Raw genomic sequence first — 19239 nt, forward strand, 5'->3', positions numbered from 1 at the left:
TAACTTTCTGTTAAACAGCACTACAATAGACCAGTGGCAATAATGGAAATGAAGCTATAAATTCTATAAAAATGTATTGAGCACACACAGTGTGCCAGATACCACCCTAGGCACTGGGGATATTGAGACAATAAGGTGCAAGTTCTCCTCTAGGAGTTACAAATGTTTATGGGAAACAGACAAACAAACACATTCACTATGGTGGAGGAGATAGATTGCAGCTTTATATGTCTAGAAACTCAATCTTATCTAGTCCATGAAAAAAGGGATCCTGGAACCCTGGCTCCCACCGTCATCACAAGGCACTGATGTGTAAGCCACAGCACCCCCATTTCCCCGTTTTCAGTGAGATCTCCAGTAACAACAGCTGTGATTTACGGGGCGCCTATTCTGGGCAGCCCTGGTTCTCGTGTCTACATGTGTTACGCCATTTAGTCCTTCACCGACCCTCTGAGATACCGCAGTAGTTTCCCCTTATCCTCGGTTTCCCTTTTCTGCTTGTTTCAGTTAGCTATAGTCAACGGTGGTGGAAAGATGGAAGATGGAAAATTCCAGAAACAACGTACAAGTTTTAAATTGCATGCATGTTCTGAGGAGCGTGGTGAAATCTCAGGCCGTCCGCTCTGTCCCATCTTGGATGTGAACCATCCCTTTGTCCTGCGTATCCCACCCGTTGGTCACTTAGTAGCCATCTCGATTATCAGGTCAGCCGTTGCAGTATCTCAATGCTTGTGTTCAGTTAACCCTTACTTTCCTTAGCAGTGGCCCCAAAGCTCAAGAGTAGTGGTGCTGGCAATTTGGATCTGCCAAAAAGAAGCTAGAAAGTGCTTCCTTTAAGTGAAAAAAAAATCAAAATTCTCAACTTAATAAGGAAAGAAAAAAATCATATTTTGAGGTTGGTAAGATCTGCTGTAAGAACGAATCTTCTATCCATAAAATTGTGAAGAAGGAAAAGAGAATGTATGTTGATTGTGCTGTTGTACCTCCAACTGCAGAAGTTACAGCTATAGGGTGTGGTAAGTGCTTAGTTAAGATGGAAAATTTGTCCAGTAAGAGCTTTTGAGAAAGAGAGAGACCACATGCACATAATATTACAGTATATTATTAGAATTGTTCTATTTTGTTATCAGGTATTTTTGTTAATCTCTTATTGTGCCTAATTTTTACATTAGACTTTATCGTAGGTATGTGTATATAGGTGTGTATGCATAGGTATGTGTGGTTTTTACATAGTATAGATAGGGTTTGGTACTGTCTGCTGCTGCAGGCATCCCCCAGGGGGGCTTGGAAACAGATCCTCCAAGGATGAGAGGGGACTCCTGTGGTTTTATCATCCCCATTTACAGATAAGGAAATTGAGGTGCAGAGCTTTGAAATGACTTTCCCACGGTCACGCAACTGGAAAGTTTCAAACTCAATAACCGTGCTCTTAACCACACTCTGTTGCCTCTTGCCAAATGCATCGAATGTTCATGGTGGCCACTCAGTGGTTTCTGCTCCTCTGAGGAAGGACCTAGTTTGCAAAGCAGAATTATAATCAGGGGATGGCTTGGTGAGTATCAGGTCAGGGCAGGGAGAGTCAGTGACGTAAATGGAAGGGCTAATGGCATCAAGACAGACCCACAGTGGGGCCAAGTACACCCAGCGCAGTGATGGGTCAGTTGAATTTGGAGAACCATGGAACCCCTTCCCCTGGCTGCTGCCGACTTCTGCCTCTCTGTGCTTGTGTTTATTTTTTCTTGACTTGTTTCTGGAATGGCAGCCCCCGTTCCACTGACACAGTCCTTCTTCTGACAGTGTAATACCTACAGCCATGTTGTTACTTTTCCTGTTTTGAGTCTAGGAAATAGTTTGTGTTTAAATTGATCGGTTTACCACACTCCTCTGCTGGGTGTTGGCTTAGTTAGTCAAAGCAGCAGAGCTTTGATTGATCAACAACACTCCATCTTCCCTTCCTTCTCATATCTCAGTCCTGAGGTGTTTTATGCCACCACCAGCATCACTGTCATAGTGACAGAGACTAACCGGGATTAAAGTGACTGCCTGCCTGAAGCTTTCCTCTCTCCTGTCCAGCCTCCACACACACGCCGGCACCCAAACTTGCTCCACCCCGTAGGCAGCTCCCTTTTGACTTCAAAATAAGCTCCTTAGCTTGGCTTTTTAGGCTCCTTGTGACCTGGCCCCACCCTTGTCATCAGTGGTCCTCCCACCACGGGTCCTCTGTCCTTCAGCCACCCTGACTTGCCTTTGTTCATGTTAATTCCAGCACCCAGGATGCCTTTTCTCCCATCTCTGCCTACATCGCTGCTCCTGAAGTCTGTCTCTAACAAGGCTGCCTGCTCCTACGGGCTCGCCGGGAGTGCTTCCTCTCTCCCTCGTCAGAATGACTCTCCTCCATCGTGCTGGGTGGCGGGACACAGTCCAGCCTGTATTATGCTCAGCTCTGCGGTGATGGAAAAGTTGCGGGGTCCGGAGCCCTGCTACCAGGGGCGCCCCAGGCCCCTGGAGACCTGTTTGGATACTTTTCTCCTACTGTTCTGAAATTAGTCAGTTACTTGACTGTTTCCCCATCTGACGGCTCCCCACCTCAGGCCCGTGTCTGATCACCACGACCTCCTCAGCCCCTAGCAAAGTTCACAGCACCAGAAGGAAGTCAGAGGGGAACTAGTTTATTCCAGTTGCTTTCCTTTCAAATGGTGCGACTTTGGGAAAGTGATATAACCTATCTCTGACTTTGTTTCCTTACTTCTAAATTGGGGTAATAACACCTGTTTGTCAGGTTATGGACATAATGTATTTTTTTAAAAAAAAAAAACTATAAATACTGGGGAGGGGGAATGAAAATAAGGGAAGGGGTCCCTGTCACTTGAGTGGCATGAACTTGACAGGTAATAATGATATTATTAGTCAGAGCTAGATCTTTTTCAATAGCTGTCACGTACTAAGTGTTCTATATCATTATCTCATGAACTACTTCCAACTCTTTGAGGAAAGGATTACTGTACCCATCATACAGATAGCAAAACTGAGACTCGGGCAGTAAAGTACTAGCCAGGTGGCAGAGCTGGGATTCAGAGAGTGCCTTAGATGCTAAGTGTTGGCATTGCAGTGCCCATCTCAGGGCAGGCTGATATCTGGCCCCAGGGAGGGAGCAAGCAGAAGACCTGGTCTAGGCTGTCCTCATTTGACACCTATTCTTCATAACTTGGAAGAGAGCAGGCACAGTGGGTGCTGCAAAGACCAGAGGCGGAAATCAAAGCAAATGTCCAGAGGAGCTGGTGCAGAGCAGGAGGGAGGAACTGGGATTCGGTTTGAGGAAGTACAAACCAAACTAGCCCCAGGGAGCTAATCCACAGCAAAGGCAGAGAGATTGGGAGAGAAAGGAGAGCTGGGAGGCTGAAAAGCAGCTGGGTGGACTGACTGACATGAATAGAGACGCTGCTCTGTAATGTGATGAGGCAACAGCGAGGCCAGAGCTATTCTGGGCGGCACTCACTGGAGCCGTGAAGTACGGAGGCGTCCCGCTCCCGGCTCCTCGTGTGCAGAGTCAGGACCACAGGTTCAGTGCATGCGCGGGGTGCTCACACACACACACACACACACATACTCACACACTCACACACTTTGATACTGACCCCATCACACACATTTTGATATGAGCCCCATCACACCCCATCCTTTCCGTGTTTTGCCTCTCTATTTAATAATGTTTCTCAGAGAAGTTGTGGGGGTACTGCATTTGTAGAATTTGGGGTACAGTTCGGAGCAGAAGGGGAGGCAGCCAGCAGGTAACTGGATGACGTAGATCTCAGGCGCACCGCTGAGCTAGCCCCACGTTCCAGAAGATCTGTCTTTAGTGAGACATTCTTATCCTTCCAGTCCCCCCAGAGGCAATGTCGCTTGGCAGTTAAAGGCAGGAGCCTCCACCTCTCCCTGCCTACAGAGTCTATCTCCTCAACTGTAAAGCGGAAATAGTATTCACGCGCTCCCAAGGGTCAGGAAGGGCAGGGCTGCTCCTGTGGAGAGTCGGCCCCAGGTAAGTGGACATCCCCGTCCTCTGCAAACCTGCCCAGGGGCTGATGGTGGTGTCTTCACAATTTGTCTGCAGGATTCTGGTTCAGATGCCTTTGGATTTTGATACACTAGGCTTTGCAAAGATTAACAAACTGAAACCCACAGTGAAAAAAAAAAGCCAGTTTGAGGGCTTCCTTCTAGAACTGGAGTATGACGTGATCCCCATTCTTGGCAAGCTGGTTAAGTGGGCTCGGGGCTGTACCGGGCTTTAGAGCTGTGTGTACCTCTATGTACCATCAAGAGGGTCCTCACTTGTGGCTGCCTTGGGAGGCGAAGCTTCGAGGTGATTCTGCCAGTCCCAAAACTCCCTGCCTGGCAAGCCTCCTGAGCTTAAGAGACCTGTTCACATACGATGAAGCTTATGTGTGAGAGCAGCAAGGCTGTGGGTCTGCCGATGGCAAGGTGAGGGGGAAATGGGGTGAGGATCTCTGAGAGTTTCGTCTTTCTCTCCCTTTATTTGGGGGATGTATACAGTGCCTGCCAGAGGCAAAAGGATGGTCTGGGCACTCTCAGCTGGCTGCTTCCCAGGACCCAGAAGGGGCAGCTCTGGCTTTCCAGCTGCAAGGTGTCACGCAGTCCAGCCTCTCAAAGGCTCAGAGCCAACAGTGCTGTCTGCAGTGCCTTGTCAGAGTGAGTGACAGGTGAGCCCTCCAGGCCCCAGACCGCTCAGCTGGGCTCTCCGCTACCAAGCCCTGGGGGAACGGGGTAAATCCAGGAATGTGAGAGAGAAAAGCCATAGGGGATCCTTTCTTTTTCAAACCCAAATAAGGAAAATCAGAGAGAGGCAAGTCACAGGCATTATCTTCTCTCTGCAGAACTGACTAAGCAAAATCATGGGCAGGCCAAGACCGATCTTTCTCCTGATACGTGGACCTGAATTTGCTCTTGTAGTATTTGATCTATTCAATTAACAAAAATGCTTGCGTGCTGTTTTCCCTTCATAATAAAGCAGATCAATTTCTGCATCAAATGTCCTAAATGACTGGGCTTTTGAACTGAGTGTGACTCTCTGTGGGTGATTTTTGTGCATATTGGAATGTGAGTCACGTGACAGCCCTTTTAAAAGCTTTGCTTTTTTCTTTTACATAATTTATCTATATTTTACTTTTTTTAATTTTTAAAGATTTTTGTTTTCGTAAGGGGAGGTAATTAGGCTTATTTATGTGTTTATTTTAGTGGAGGTACTGGGGATTGAACCCAGGACCTCATGCATGCTAGGCATGCACTCTACCACTGAGCTGTACCTTTCCACCGTAAAGGTGTTTCTTGATAAGGATTATAATGGTATCTCTTGATAGAGAAGGAGGGTGCGTCTCCCCTCCCCTTACCCCTTACATGGATCCAGCTGGCCTGCTTGAGAAACAGATCTGGTGAATCCCTCTTTGAGAACTTTTCTTTGCTTAGTTTTATCTGACAGAGGTGCTGAAATGTTTTGCCAGTTTCCAAGAAGACCAATGGGGAAGACAGAGTGGCTGCTTCTCAGAGCAGTGTAAGGGGGTGTCGGAGTGCCTTCTACATTCAGTAAGCCAGTGTTCTCTCTGGCCTGACAAGTGCCCTATGAGCTGTGCAACCCCAGACAAGTCACACAACCTCTCTGGATATCAGCTTCCTTAATTCAGCGACAGGAATAGTCACAGCAGCCCCACCTGCCTTGGTTGTTGCGGGGGAAATGGCATCACCTATGACAAAGGGCTTTGCAGGGGCAACCAGCCTTACAGATACAAGGGAGAACTACTGTGCTGTTACAGCTGCCTGATCGCAGCTGGGGTCAGTCTGGAGAGTTTCATTTCCCCAGGTGAAGACTTCCTTGTTTCCAAGGGAAAATGGGTCAGTGTCATCTAGGACTGTGATAAAGGCGTCGATCTCCCGCTCTCACTGACAATGGAACAGTATCTCTTGGAGACAAGTCTGGATGTTATCTGTGTACCAGCTAGCACTGAAAACTTTTCTAGACATTATGTCCTTGGATTTGAAAATCATTACCTAAAAAAACTCTTGGCCTCTGCACTACTGCAGAGCTATTCTGCACCCACACAGGGCTGAGCAGCATGCAGAGCTCCGTGGAATTTCAGACACAAGACTCGCTTGTGGTTGAAGAATATTTCAGGAAAGATGCAGGGACTTTAGGGGGTGGGGCTGAGAGGACTTCACTACACTGACCAGTTTATTCATAGAGTCACAAACACTAAATCTGGAAAGTTATCTGGGCCAAACTCTTCATTTTAAGATGAGAAAATATGGTTTGAAATAGGCTAGGCAGTTACTTTGGGAACATTTTGGTTTTTTTCTGATTTCCAGGCCAATGTTCTTCCCATTACATCATTGATAAGACAAACAACATCAACCACCATCACAACAGCTACTGTTTATTGAATACCGAGTATGTGTTAGGCATCGTGCTAACCTATTTGCATATATTCACTCATTTAACTCCTGCACCAAATCAGCGAGGCAGACAGTGTTTTCCCATTTGACAGATGAGGAAAAGGAAGCTCGGAAATATTAACTACTTGCCGAGGGTCAGGGTACCTATATTTATATCAGCTCACAGTGTAGAAAGCCAAAGGAGGTATATGTCAGGGTTGTTGCCGTTTACATATAACATACTGAATACATTTTTTTTTTAAATTTGGAGATGAAAATCACTCCTCACTCCAAATATCAAGGGCCCTAGAAAATATACTCTGAACTGAACTTCACAAAACTTACCCTGAAGCGCAGCCTGACTTTACGTTGACAGGAATTGACTGGAAACGAGGGTGTGGAGCGTCCCCGTTCTTCCGCATGCCAGGCTTTTAGAATTCAGACACAAGATGAGTCATAAGAGAAATGTGCAGGTTTGGGCCCCAGTGGAAATACTCATTTCCCTAACTGCTCAGCAGCAAAACATGGAAGCCAACTCTTTTTGTGTGCTAGGAATGTTAAAAGCATTTTTCAGTCTTAGTGTTGCTTTTAAAATAATTAAACCAACCTCTGTCACCTCCGCTGTGGTTTCATTCCTAAAGATCCTACACTCAGGCTTTTTCTCCTCTTGCTTTATGGGAATTTTGATGAGAAACTGACTAGTTCTATAATCATCAGTGGCCACAATAACTTTGATGCCCTTTAATCCTGACACCATGTTTTCCCAACATTCGTTAAGTCTTGTCCTCACTCTGGCACAAGTTATAGAGCTGGAATTTTAAAACTCTGAGCGTGTATTTAAGTGTAATTCAAAAGATTAAATAAATTTTTCAGAAATTCTATCTTCCCCAAAATGCTAACGTTACATTAAACAGCTACGAACAAGTGTCCTATAAGCACTAGAATGAGTTCTTGACATTTCTCCAGGACAAAATAAATGTGCAGTAAGAGAGACAGAGCAAGAACAGCAGTGTCTGAAATCAGCCAAGGCTCTTCAAGCCTGAATAGAGACCGGATGAAACTTGATAAGAGTAAAAGAAAAAAAATCATATGAAAACCATCCTGTAGTTGATGATTGTTTATACTGGAACACCGGGTAAAGCACACGGGAAAGAGGGTCGCGATGTTTGTTTAACAGGACATTTGAAGAGGAGAATGAGCAGTGATGACTGGGGTCTACACCATCATGCGTGCTTTGCCTTGTCCATCCTTTTATTCATATGTTCATACATCTCTTTGTGCCCAGCATTTCAGCACGTAGGGATTCGAGTCCCTACTACATGTTTACCCTTCAGGATCTAAAACTTAAACTGTCGTGCTCTGTGCCCTTGAGAAGCCTTGTCAATTGGCAGAAATAGCTGCATGAATCACAATATGATCTAACACCTGCCGCGATGGAGGCAGGTACGGAATGGACCGAGGCTCAGGCTGTGTATTATTGGGGAATCAGGGAAGGATTTGCTGAGGAGGTGGCTCTTGAACAACCGCTAACCAGCAGTTAACCAGCCTGGGAGAAAAGGGGGAAGGGACCCTCCGGACAATGGGAACATGGGTGTGACAAGCACAAATGCACAGAAGACCATGATTAGTTTAAATGGTGGTATCAGTAGTGGGGAAAGATGGGAAGGAAGGCTGAACCCCTAGGCTAGGGTAAGAGTTTGAAGGACTTTTTACTCTCTAGTAGGAACTGGGAATTCTAGGTAACTAGGAGCTAGAGGACAGTACAGGAGGGCCTGGCCTGCTCGGATACAAGTGAGAGCGACAGCTTGGCTGCAAATAACAAGGGTAACCGGGAGGACGAGAAGTTCGGAAGCAGAGACCAGTGAGGATCACGGGGTCCCAGGTTTACCCCCAAGTGTCAGTCAGGGTTCTCCAGAGAAACAGAGCCAAAAGGATGTGTGTGTGTTTGCAGGCTCATGCATGCGTGTGCGTGTGTAAAGAGACTTATTGCAAGAAACTGGCTCACATGATTATGGTCTGAAGGCCTGAGACATAGGAGAGCCAATGATGTAAACTCCTGTCCGGGTCCCAGTCCAAAGGCAAGAGAAGACCAATGTCCCAGCTCGAAGACAGGCAGGCAGAGAGAGGATTCTGCCTTCCTCAGCTGCTGCTTCTCTTCAGGCCCTCAATATTTTGACACAGAAAAATAACCATTACACAGTTGGGGGGGGTAGGGTATAGCTCAGTGGTAGAGCGTATACTTAGCATGCTGGAGGTCCTGGGTTTCAATTTACAGCACCTCCACTTAAAAAAAATTTAACCATCACCCCTAGCCACCAGTTCCTCACCACACACACTGGTTTCCTGGCCCTTCCACAATGTCAGCTCCCAGAATGATCTTCCGCAGAAGCCAGTCTGGGTCTGCCACTGTCTTACCTGGAGTCCTCCACTAGTTCCCCTGACTTCAGGGTATAAGCTGAGCTCTTAGGCAGGGGCGGGGGCAGGGGCAGGGGCAGGGGCAGGGGCAGGGACTGCCTTCCTAGTCCCCATAAGTCAGTTTCTTCTCATGCTACATCCTGGCCACGCCATCAGGATTACTCCAGCGTGGGCTGTGTGCTCTCTCCTCCTGTCCACTGTACCCTAACCCTATACGCTTTCCCTCCTCTCTCTTCCCCGGCCCCTGGCTGACTCCTCACTAATCTCTAAGACTCACTTTAGGCCATTCTTCTCTTCTAGAAAGCCTCCCTGACTTAGCCTCCCTCCCTGGTCTAGGTCAAGAACCAACCCTGGATGTTCCAAAGCATTGTTTTGCGTGCCCCACTGTGATGTGATAGTACCAGAAACTGCTCACCATCACTGAGCATCCACCATCTGCCAGGCTCCATGCCAGATGCTCCGTGTGCATTACCTCATACAATCCTTGCAACAGCCTTTGTGGGTAAGGGCTATGATTAACCCCATTAAGCTGATGAGAAACCTGAAGTGCAGAGAGGTAAAGCAACTTGCCCAAGGCTGCATCTAGTACGTAGGAGAGACAGTTCAAAGCCACGCAGTTGGACTCCCAAACCTAGGCTCTAACCATTGTACTGCACAACTTGCGTTTCTTCACCCTGGACCATGTGCATTTTAATGAAACAACTGCTCCTTATCTTTGTACCTACAGCCCTGGCAAATGTATATATATAGAGAGAGAGGGTGGGGGGGGGGAAGTCTGTTGAAAGAATGCAAATGAGTGAATGAGAGGTGGAGACAGGAAGTGAAAGGGCGGTGGGAAATTGTGTAGTGAAGGCGGAGGCTCCTCTGTGACTGTGCGCGGAGGAGGGAGAGGGGGAAAGAGCCAGTCGGGCACTAGCAGAGGCGCACACAAGGTTGACGGGGGCGTGTGTGCGAGCGTATGTGTGTGTGCAGGTGGAACGGACGAAACCACACTTCTAAGTTAAAGAAAAGGAGCCAATGAAAATCGAAAGGCTGAAGATGGAGAAGCGAGAGGATGAGATCAAGCAGGAGCTTGGATGCTGAGACTCCGCCCTTGGGGATCGTATGCACATTCCAAGTTCAAATTTTCACCTTATAATATTTATGGAAAGATGTATCTCCTCGAGCCTTCCATTTAGAAAAGTGTTTTAAAACTATTTGTTATGATTACTTAAATGAATAAAATAAAATCATCTTGAATTAACCTGTTTCACTCAAGGCTGCAGCTGCCCTAAAGGTCAAGTCTGAAACGTGCTATGGGCGCAGTACCTGAGAAAATGAAGAGGCCCGGAGGGAACAGATAGTCCAAAGCACTCCTTGTGCAAAGGAGCAAACCGAGGCCCAGAGAGGGCAGGTAAGGGACCTGGAACTGCACAGCTACCAAGGCACAGCAGAGTCGTACCTGGGCCCCGAATCTTCAGACTGCTGGCCACCTGGTAATCACAGTGACCATCTGTGTTAGCTATTGGCTTTATCCAAAGGAGAAATAAACTTCGTACATCCTTTTTCTCCTAGTTTCATTGAGATGTAATTGACATATTATACTGTGTCAGCTTTAAGGTGTATAACATAATGATACATGTGTATATTGTAAATTGATTATTAAAACATGCAGTTAACATCCATCACCACACATAGAGACACATTTTTTTCTTGTGATGAGAGCTCTTAAGATCTACTCTCTCAGCAACTTTCAAATACACAACACAGCATTGTTAACTACAGTCACCATGCTGCATGTGACATCCCTGTGGCTTACATATCTTATAAAATTTCTCATATCCTGGTGACAGGAGGTATGTTGGCAAGTTGGAGCCAGGTGGCCCACCAAAATTAGGCTCCTATCCGCCCACAGAAACTGGCTGTGTGATCCTTCTGGGTGAATACACTTCAGAGATGCTCCCAGTTTCCTGAGAAAAAGTATTTCTGAGTCTTGAGCTGGCAAGAGGCTTCTTCAGCTTTTTGAAAAGTTGACACTTTACATCTCAGAGGGGCAGAGAAAGACTTTATAATTACAGGTTTTCTGAAGTAAACACTGAAAGCAGATGGGGTGGTGGCCTCCCTTTTCTCACCAGGGAAATTTTTTTTCCTTGATTTATATTTACCCTTATATTTGGCATTCATATTTATACACCAGTCCTTTCTGAGTTTTGCTAGTGTCACTCAGAATGCCCAATCCCAGTTCACCATGAAAGCACAGGACAGACTGAGTCTCTGGACATAAAAATGTAAGGGGATGATACCGAACAGTGATGTCCCACCTTGTGAGATCCTGAGTGTGAGCATCGAACGAATGGCTCTCTGACTCCAATAGTTGTTAGGCATTTTAGATGTTAATTTTTTTTTCACATAGTAAATCCAGAACCAATCCAAAAATTGGTTTTGTTCATAGGACTCAGTTTCTTTCTCTCTCTCTCTCCCCATACTAAGAAAGTTTGCAAGTCCAGTGGGAGTCTAGAGCTTAACCATGTGGAAAACTCTGGGAAGCAGTGTAAACCACGTGACCCAGAATTATCCACCTAAGGGGTGAGGGAGCTGGGTTATACATACACCACTCCCCTTGGCCACTGGTGGAGAGGGCTACTCCCAGGTGTTAATCCCTGGGCACTTCTGGCTTACTGAGGAGCAAAAAGGCTCCGGGACGTTCTACAAAAAGCCCTTAGGTGCAAAGATGTGCTTGTCAATAGTTGGATACCTACCAGATACCATAGAAATGACAGGATTCGAAGGATGTCAGTGGTCACTGACAGCTACCCTATATAGACATTTTATATATATCATGGTACAAAATTGATCAGCATCTTGTGTTTATGGAGCTTATGATCTCCTGGAGGGAGACTGACATTAAACAAAAAATACAATTAATAAGTAGATGACATAGTATGTTAGAGGAGGATGGGTATAGGGTAACAGGATGGAAGTGCTGGGCTGGAGGTGGCAGGTTGTAGTATTAGGTATGGTGGTCAGTGCAGGTGTCTTTGAAAGGGTGACATTTGAGCTGAGTCTTAAAGGAAAGGAGGGAAATAGCCATGCAGAGACCTGGGGAGAGCTTTCCTGTCCAAAGAAGAGCCATTGCAAAGCTCTTAAGGCAGGCGCGTATCTTGTGTGGTCAAGGAATGGCATGGCCAATGTGGCCAGAGAGGAGTGAGCAAGGAGCGGTAGGTGAGGCAAAAGAGGTGACGTACCTGCATCCTGTGGGACCTTGGGGGCCACTGCTTGGACGCTGGGTGAATTGGGAACCCACTGCAGAACTTACAGGAGAGCGTTCTTATCTTCTTTCCAGATGAAGAAATTCAACTTCAGGTGAGATAATTAGCGTGTGAGGTCCCACAGCCAGGATATGAAATCCAAACACAAGTCTGTCGGTCTGTGAAGCACTTCCATAATCTTTGCACCCTACTCTAGTTTCACATCTAACTGGAGAGACAAAACTATGAATAAGTAAATTATGGAGTATGGGTCATATGGTAAATCTCAGGAAAGGGAAATACCAGTGTGGGCTCTACTGATTTGAAAGTAGTCTATGCTTAAGATTGAACTTGATCTTGGGGGGAGGGTACAGCTCAAGCAGTAGAGCACATGCTTAGCATGTATGAGGTCCTGGGTTCAATCTCCAGTACCTCCTCCAAATATAAGTGAACCCAATTACCTCCCCATCATAAAAAAAAAATAAAAGAGAAAAGAAAAGATTGAACTTGATCTTGAAGCATGAGGAACATTTAGACAAACAGAAATTAGAAGGGAGGGCATTCCTGGGATGTGGACTATATTAGGCAAATATAAGGAGGAAGGAATTAGTACAGAATATGTAAGGGACTCAGACTGGCCCTTCCTAACTGAGTAGAGGGGGCCTATCGGAGAGCAGTAGGAGGTGAGTTTAGATCAGAAGAGCTGGTGCACATTAGAACAGAACTGGAAATCCACGTGCGCTTTTTGAAAGCAGTGTGGCATGACCCTTACAGCATGGGATTAGACTTGGACTTGAATTTCTGCTTTGTTTTACTTGGAAGATCTTGGACAAGTCATTTAAACACATTGATCCTCAGTTTCCTTACCTGTCTGATAGAGAGAATTATACAGGTGAGACAGGAGGGGAGGGAGCAGGGCACAACCGTTAAAAGAATGACCCAGACATGAGGGTAGGACAAATACTGGTTGGAACCAAGTAGGCCCAAGATGGCAGAAGATTCAACTCCCAGTGGATCTTGAGCCTCATTACAGGCTCATTGTGACACATTAGCTGCTAAATGACACACCCACAGGTGCCATGACAGTTCCCAGGCTGACCATGAAAGGCCAAAAAGTGGGCAGTGGCCCAATTCTTGGAAATCCCTGCCCCTTCCCCCAAATAGTTGGACTAATCCCCCCACTAGTTAGCATTAGACATTTCCCAGCCCGTAAAACTGACCATCCTCCACGGCCACTCTCGCCTTCTGAGATGGAATACGACTCTCCAGGGGCTGCTTCTGCCTTCTGAGAGGGACTGAGTTCTGCTGTGGAATGTGTATCCCTCTAACTGAACTCGCTTTCACTTCACTATGGTTCACTCTTTTTTTTTTTTTTTTTTTTTTAATTGCAGTATTAGTGGCTCGCTCTTGAATTTTTTCTGCGTGAAACCAAGGACCCTCACTTGGCGGCCGGTCCCAGGAACTCGCCTGAGACCTGGAACATGTCCCTCCTCTCGCGCCCCCTTCTCCTGCGATGCAGGTGTTGTAAGAAGTCGGGATGATATGCGTATACATTGTTCGTCCCAGGCCTGGCGCATAGTAAGTGCTCAGCATGTGGCAGAGGTTGTTGCTACCATCGCTGTCATTATTATCCTCACCTGTGCCTTAGAGGGAAGGGAAGCAACGGGGCCCCTAAACACGGGAGTGACAGAGCAGGGGCACTGTTACAGGCAGACCTGTCCCCCAGCGGAATGCCGTCTGGATTGCCGAAGGTAATACTGGAGGCAGAGGGGACTGTCAGAGGAGCCTCCGCTTCCTGGGACGTGGAACCCGGGGCTAGAGCAGGTGGGAGGACTGGAATGGAGAGGGAAGCGTTCACGAGAGGCTCTTTGAAGGAGGAGACTGCAGAGCTCACGGACGCTTGGAAGTGAAGTACCAAGGAGAGGAAAGAGTCCAGCGCATCACACTTCCGAGTCAGTCAGGAGGATGGCAACACCAGTGTTGTGAACTGAAACTAAGGCAGGAGCGCTGGCTGGGGAGTGGAAAAGCCACAGGGGAGCGGTTCCAGCCAGCTCTGGGCTTGCTGAGATTGAGATGCTGGTGAGACATTAAAGCAAGACAAAGGCATACATGGGATGAGTGCAGCTGATTCCAGAAACAGTGAGGAAAGAGAGCTGTCTGAGAGAGAGCAAGGCCAGGGTCAGTGTGGTTTGAATGGACTGGCAAGAGCACTCCGCATACAAAGAATTCTTGTTATCTGAAGCCAGAGCAGAAAAACAGTGCGCTTGTTTAACTGTGGAGGCACTCACAGAGACCCGGGAACCACGAGACCCTGCATGGCTGTCCTTCGCTGACTCGGCCTGTGGATACCATGGCACTGGGCAGAGTGCCAAGTGGTCAGCGCTGGTGGCAGAAGGGAAGCTGGTGTTCTGGGAAGTTGCATGGTTCCTCTGCTGGGGACTCTGACCCTTTGTCCACACATATCTCTTGTGTCAGTCAATACGACGTACAGGTAATGCCCCAGGACTGGCCGTGAGGCAAGGATGCTGATACCCGGTGTACATTCTGCAGGAAATTCCCTTAACATGTCGAGGTTGCCAGGATACTATTCAGAACCACTCAGAACTTTGTATTTCTTGAAAGTGTTCGTGTAGATCCCTCAGCCCCTTAACTGTCACCCATTACGTTTATAAACCAAAATGGAATTCATTTGATTTAGCAATAGTCACAAGGTTTTGTCCTTCTCTCTTTCTTTTAATCAGATTTCAACCAAAATTACCTAATGCAAGAGTTATTCTCAGAGTGAAGGGTTTCTTTTGATTTCAAATCATGTCTGATTATTTCTGTGTAAATCACAGTGTTGGTCATTATGCCAAGGAGCGAGAGCGCCGGCGTGCAGTCATGTTTATTATTTGAGCGAGGCGACATGCGTCGTTAGTTTCATCCTTCATGTGGGGTCCATCTTATTGGTATTCTGAGTTCAGGCAGATTCTAAATGAAAGCTTTACATTTTACACAAGCAACACAGTATCTCCAGAAGTGCCTTCTGCGTAGGAAGGGAGAGGAAGAAGATTTTATTCTTGCTTTTCTTGTGGGGCTCTGTCCGACACCAATCTGAGAGTTTCTGTGTGCCAAGAGACAACAAACCTCCAACCTGAAATTGTCAAGCCACCAGCTTTTCCGTCTGGCACGTGTTATATCATGGTGAGCTGGTAGGTAGCCCTGGCGATGTTTATTATAGAATTTAAATAGTAAAATTTAGGGTTTTTTGATGGGCTCCCATTTTTCCCCATCATTCTCTAATGTAGAAACACCGTGGTGTGTTTAGCTCCTCGTCCACTGAATTGTCAGTTCTGTGAAGACAGACCACATCTGCCTTATTCACCGTTGTATCCTCAGTACAGTTCCTGCATCAAACTGTAACATGCATGTGGTACATATTGGAGCATCTAAGTTCTGATGCAATTGATCTGGGATGTAGCCCAGGCCCTGGGAGTCTTAAGAGCACCTCAGGTGATTCTAACGTGCAGTCAAAGCTGAGAGGCACTGATGTGTGGCAGCCTTTTACGGATAAGAAAGTTAAGGTCCAGAGACTTGCCCCGTGTCACACAGCCAGCTAGTGTCACACAAAGGAACGAAACCCAGTTCTGGCTCTCAGATCAGTGTTCTTCCTACCATGCCTGTGTTTTTCAGTCTGAATTCATTCACAAACCACTTGCTCTATCATTCGATATTTTCCCTTCAAGGGACTCCTTTTTTTAGAATTTAACCTATTTGTTTTAAAAGAAAGTTTTACATCATTTGATACCTGGGAAATCTGTTTCGCTTGCTATACATAGATGAGCACTAAAAATAAAAGTGCTACTAAGTTTTAGCTCAATAACATGGCCTGCTGGGGACGCTCAGCCTGAAACTTGATCTCTCCTTGAAAAGAACAGCAAGTGACAGGAAGAATCAGGTAATGATCAGTGAGTTGAGGCTTTCTCCTTAACGAGGGGATTGAAAGGGAATTGAAATGGAGTGACGTTTCAACTGTACGAGGCAAATAATAAGTTCTAGAAGAGTTAATTAATTATTTTACTAAGTCATACATTCCACATCCACATGGCTCTTACAGTGGCCTCAAAGGTCACGATGGGCCACATCATGTCCCCTGCAGGCGTCACGCGGGGCCACGGCTGTTTCACTGCTGTCTCTCAACATCCAGCTAATCAGAGTGGTTAAAGACCAAAATACACTAAGGGTAGAATTCTGGCATGAAAGGAACTGTATACAAAGGGGAAGGAAAGAACAGCCCTGCATTTTTTTTTTGATATGCCAAAAAAGGGCAAAAGTCACCAAGAATGTCTTGTATTGAGTCTAAAGCTCTTTCCACGTTATTCAGTTATCAAGTTTTGATGCTGATTACAAACCAAGAAACATTTACCACGTGCTGTCTCCAGGCAGAAAAAGCAAAAACCCTGGGTGGAACGAAAATAGAAGATAAGAAGGGGTTGGAAGATTCTGCGGGGCTCTCTGCTAAGTCCAGTTTGATTAGACCACATTTTCTCAAGCCGATGTTTATTTTCGGAGGCAAAAGTTACCTTATCAGACACGCCTCTGTGGCATGGGCCAGTGGTATGGGACAGATGTTAGGGACACCAGCCTGATGTATGTGTCCTCAAGCATCATTCCATGCAAAGGACACGTTTGCCAGAACAATCTTCGTGCTCTTCAGAGCATGTGGACTTGCAGGCACCCACCCTGTTTCTTTCTTGGAGGCTGCAAACGTCTTCGTCTACTCTGTGCCATTTCAAGATTCTCTAATCAACCTTGGCTTAACGCTCTGTCCTTCCTGCAAAAGAGCCAGCTGGGATCTTTGGTTCTATCAGGGGGTGAGTTTTAATACAGCCACTTACTTTCCTTTCAGCACGTTGGCTGGGAAATCTCCCCTGCCAGGAGCTAAAAGGCTTTAATTTTATGAATCATCAAAGCTTTTTCTTATACACGATGTAGAATCACCTTTTCTTTTCAGAAGGTCTAATCCCCTAGCCTCCCAGACCTCAGGATGTCACCAAATGGCATGTGCGCAGCGAGAACAAAGGTTGCATAACAGACTGTTAGAAACCTCGACCCATAAAGCGCTTACCTACTTTGTGGAGTTTAAATAAAACAGAATGGTGTTCCTTTTTAAAGCAGTGCTTTACAGTTACCTTCCTGTCAGAATTCCAATTATTCTATGACTCAGTGGGTATATGTCTGGCTTTTTTTAAATTCTTTTTTTGGTGTAAGAATGTGAAGAAGTTTTGGTGAGAAGTTTGTAAAGGAAGAGTTTATATAATAATGCTCAGCTGTGTCAAGTACAAATACATCTAATTTCATTATTGGAAATACAATTTTTAAGAAATAAGATTTTAAGAATGGAGCCTTACCTATAAAAGCGATATATATTTTCTCTAGTGCATTTGCAAACATGGTAATTCACTTAGAAATTAACTGATATTTACAGCAGGGTTGAGGCTGTTCCACATTCACCTCTCTCCATCCTTTGGATTAAGACTTCCACAGAGGAAGAATCAGGCTGAACTTTCTCACATATAAGGGGTTCATTTTTCCTAGTTTTCGCAGAACCTGAGCCTACACCCTTTCTCCCTCCCGTGAGGCAGAGCCTGGCCAGGTGCGCACTAGACCCACCTCCTCCACCTTCTGAACGCACAGCTGGACTAGACTTCCAGCCCCTCGTGCAGACGAGCATGGCCTGCGACTGGTTCGGGCCAGTGGAACGTGGACAGAAGTGGTGCACTTTTCAGGCCTGGCCCATAGACACTCCCTCTGATCCCTGCTCCAGTCACCACATGGCAAAAGATCCCGGTGAGGACGCCGAGGCCGAGTCCCAAGATGAATGGCCACGTGCCGACCATATACATCCACAACCTTGAACTCTGAGTAAATGAGAAATAAATTTCATTGTGTTAAATCACAGAGTTTCGAGTGCTTTTTTAAAATTTAATTTTATGTCTAGTTTTTTCTTCTTTTTTTAAAATAACATCTTTTAACTTACTATTATTACCAATTTTTTTGGTGGGGAGAGGCTTATTATTTTTTAATGGAGGTGCTAGGGATTAAACCCAGGACCTCATGCATGAAAGGCACGTGCTCTACCACTGAGCTATACCTCCCCTCTAAGTTTTGAGTTCTTCATTGTTGTTTTTAACAGTAAAACCAGTACATTACCCGTTGTCCTTTTTTAAATTTTGGTCTCCTACTCTCCTCTTTCCCTTTTCCTCCTGTCTCTCTTTATCATGTGATTAGGTCTTTTTTGATTTAATAACCAGACCAAACTGCTTTTATTAGATTTGGGATTAAGGCCTTAAACAGTGTTGAAGTAAGAAGCAGATTCAATTAATTTAATTAGGAGAAAAAGTTCAATCAATCCAACTTTTACAAAAAAAGCTTACATGCTAATATTTGGGATAATTTGTATTGAACAACCAAGTAAATGGTTAACACTGTTCTCATTTGGAAACTACGTGAGTCTCAGGGTAACTGACAAATGTGGTTACCTCAGTGCTGACGCCCCAGCAGACGTGTACGTGACAACCGTCTTCCGATAAGGAAAACCAATGTGCGTGCTTGGAAATAGACATTCCCTGAAGTCCTCAGCCCGCGCTCTTTATTTGAATGACATTGTGACTCCCAGTGGGCAAGGGTGGGCACTGTAACAGTGTCAAGCAGGCCAGAAAAAGTAACAGTACTGTGTACTGAGTGAGGCTTCCGAAAGAATTATAGTTTCAAAGTAGCTTTGAAAAAATCCAAAATGAAAACTCCAGTCTGATTTCCTGTAAGCTGCTGCCTTCAGACTCAATGTGACAATTAACCTTCCTCCCGCTCTTCCTGCTCCAAGTTGGTGATTCTCAGACGGGGCTCTGTGAAGCCCGTTCAGAGGCTGTCCCAAGAAGTGAGCCCCAGGCAAGCCACCAGATTGGACCAGAAAAGTTCTATTTTGCGCTGTTTTGCAAATTGGATTTCTGCATTTATTTTTTAAAAAATAAGCATTTATTTTTGGGTGTGAGTGGGGAAGATTCCTTGGCTTTAAAGAGTTATAAGCCATTGCTTAATATGTTCGACCTGGATATCACATCGACTCTCATGGTTTTAGTCACACAAAACACCCAAAGATGTCCAAACCTGAATCCACAGC

General features: G+C 45.8%; 1 non-coding gene across 1 annotated transcript; it reads right to left on the reverse strand.

Annotated features, from left to right (window-relative positions):
• Positions 1 to 18145: 18145 nt before the first annotated feature.
• Positions 18146 to 18217, reverse strand: TRNAE-UUC. The gene has a single exon. It is a non-coding gene; the product is annotated as a tRNA-Glu (tRNA).
• Positions 18218 to 19239: the final 1022 nt, after the last annotated feature.

The sequence above is a fragment of the Camelus ferus genome, chromosome 25, assembly GCF_009834535.1.
Source record: "Camelus ferus isolate YT-003-E chromosome 25, BCGSAC_Cfer_1.0, whole genome shotgun sequence".
Lineage (NCBI taxonomy): Eukaryota > Metazoa > Chordata > Mammalia > Artiodactyla > Camelidae > Camelus > Camelus ferus.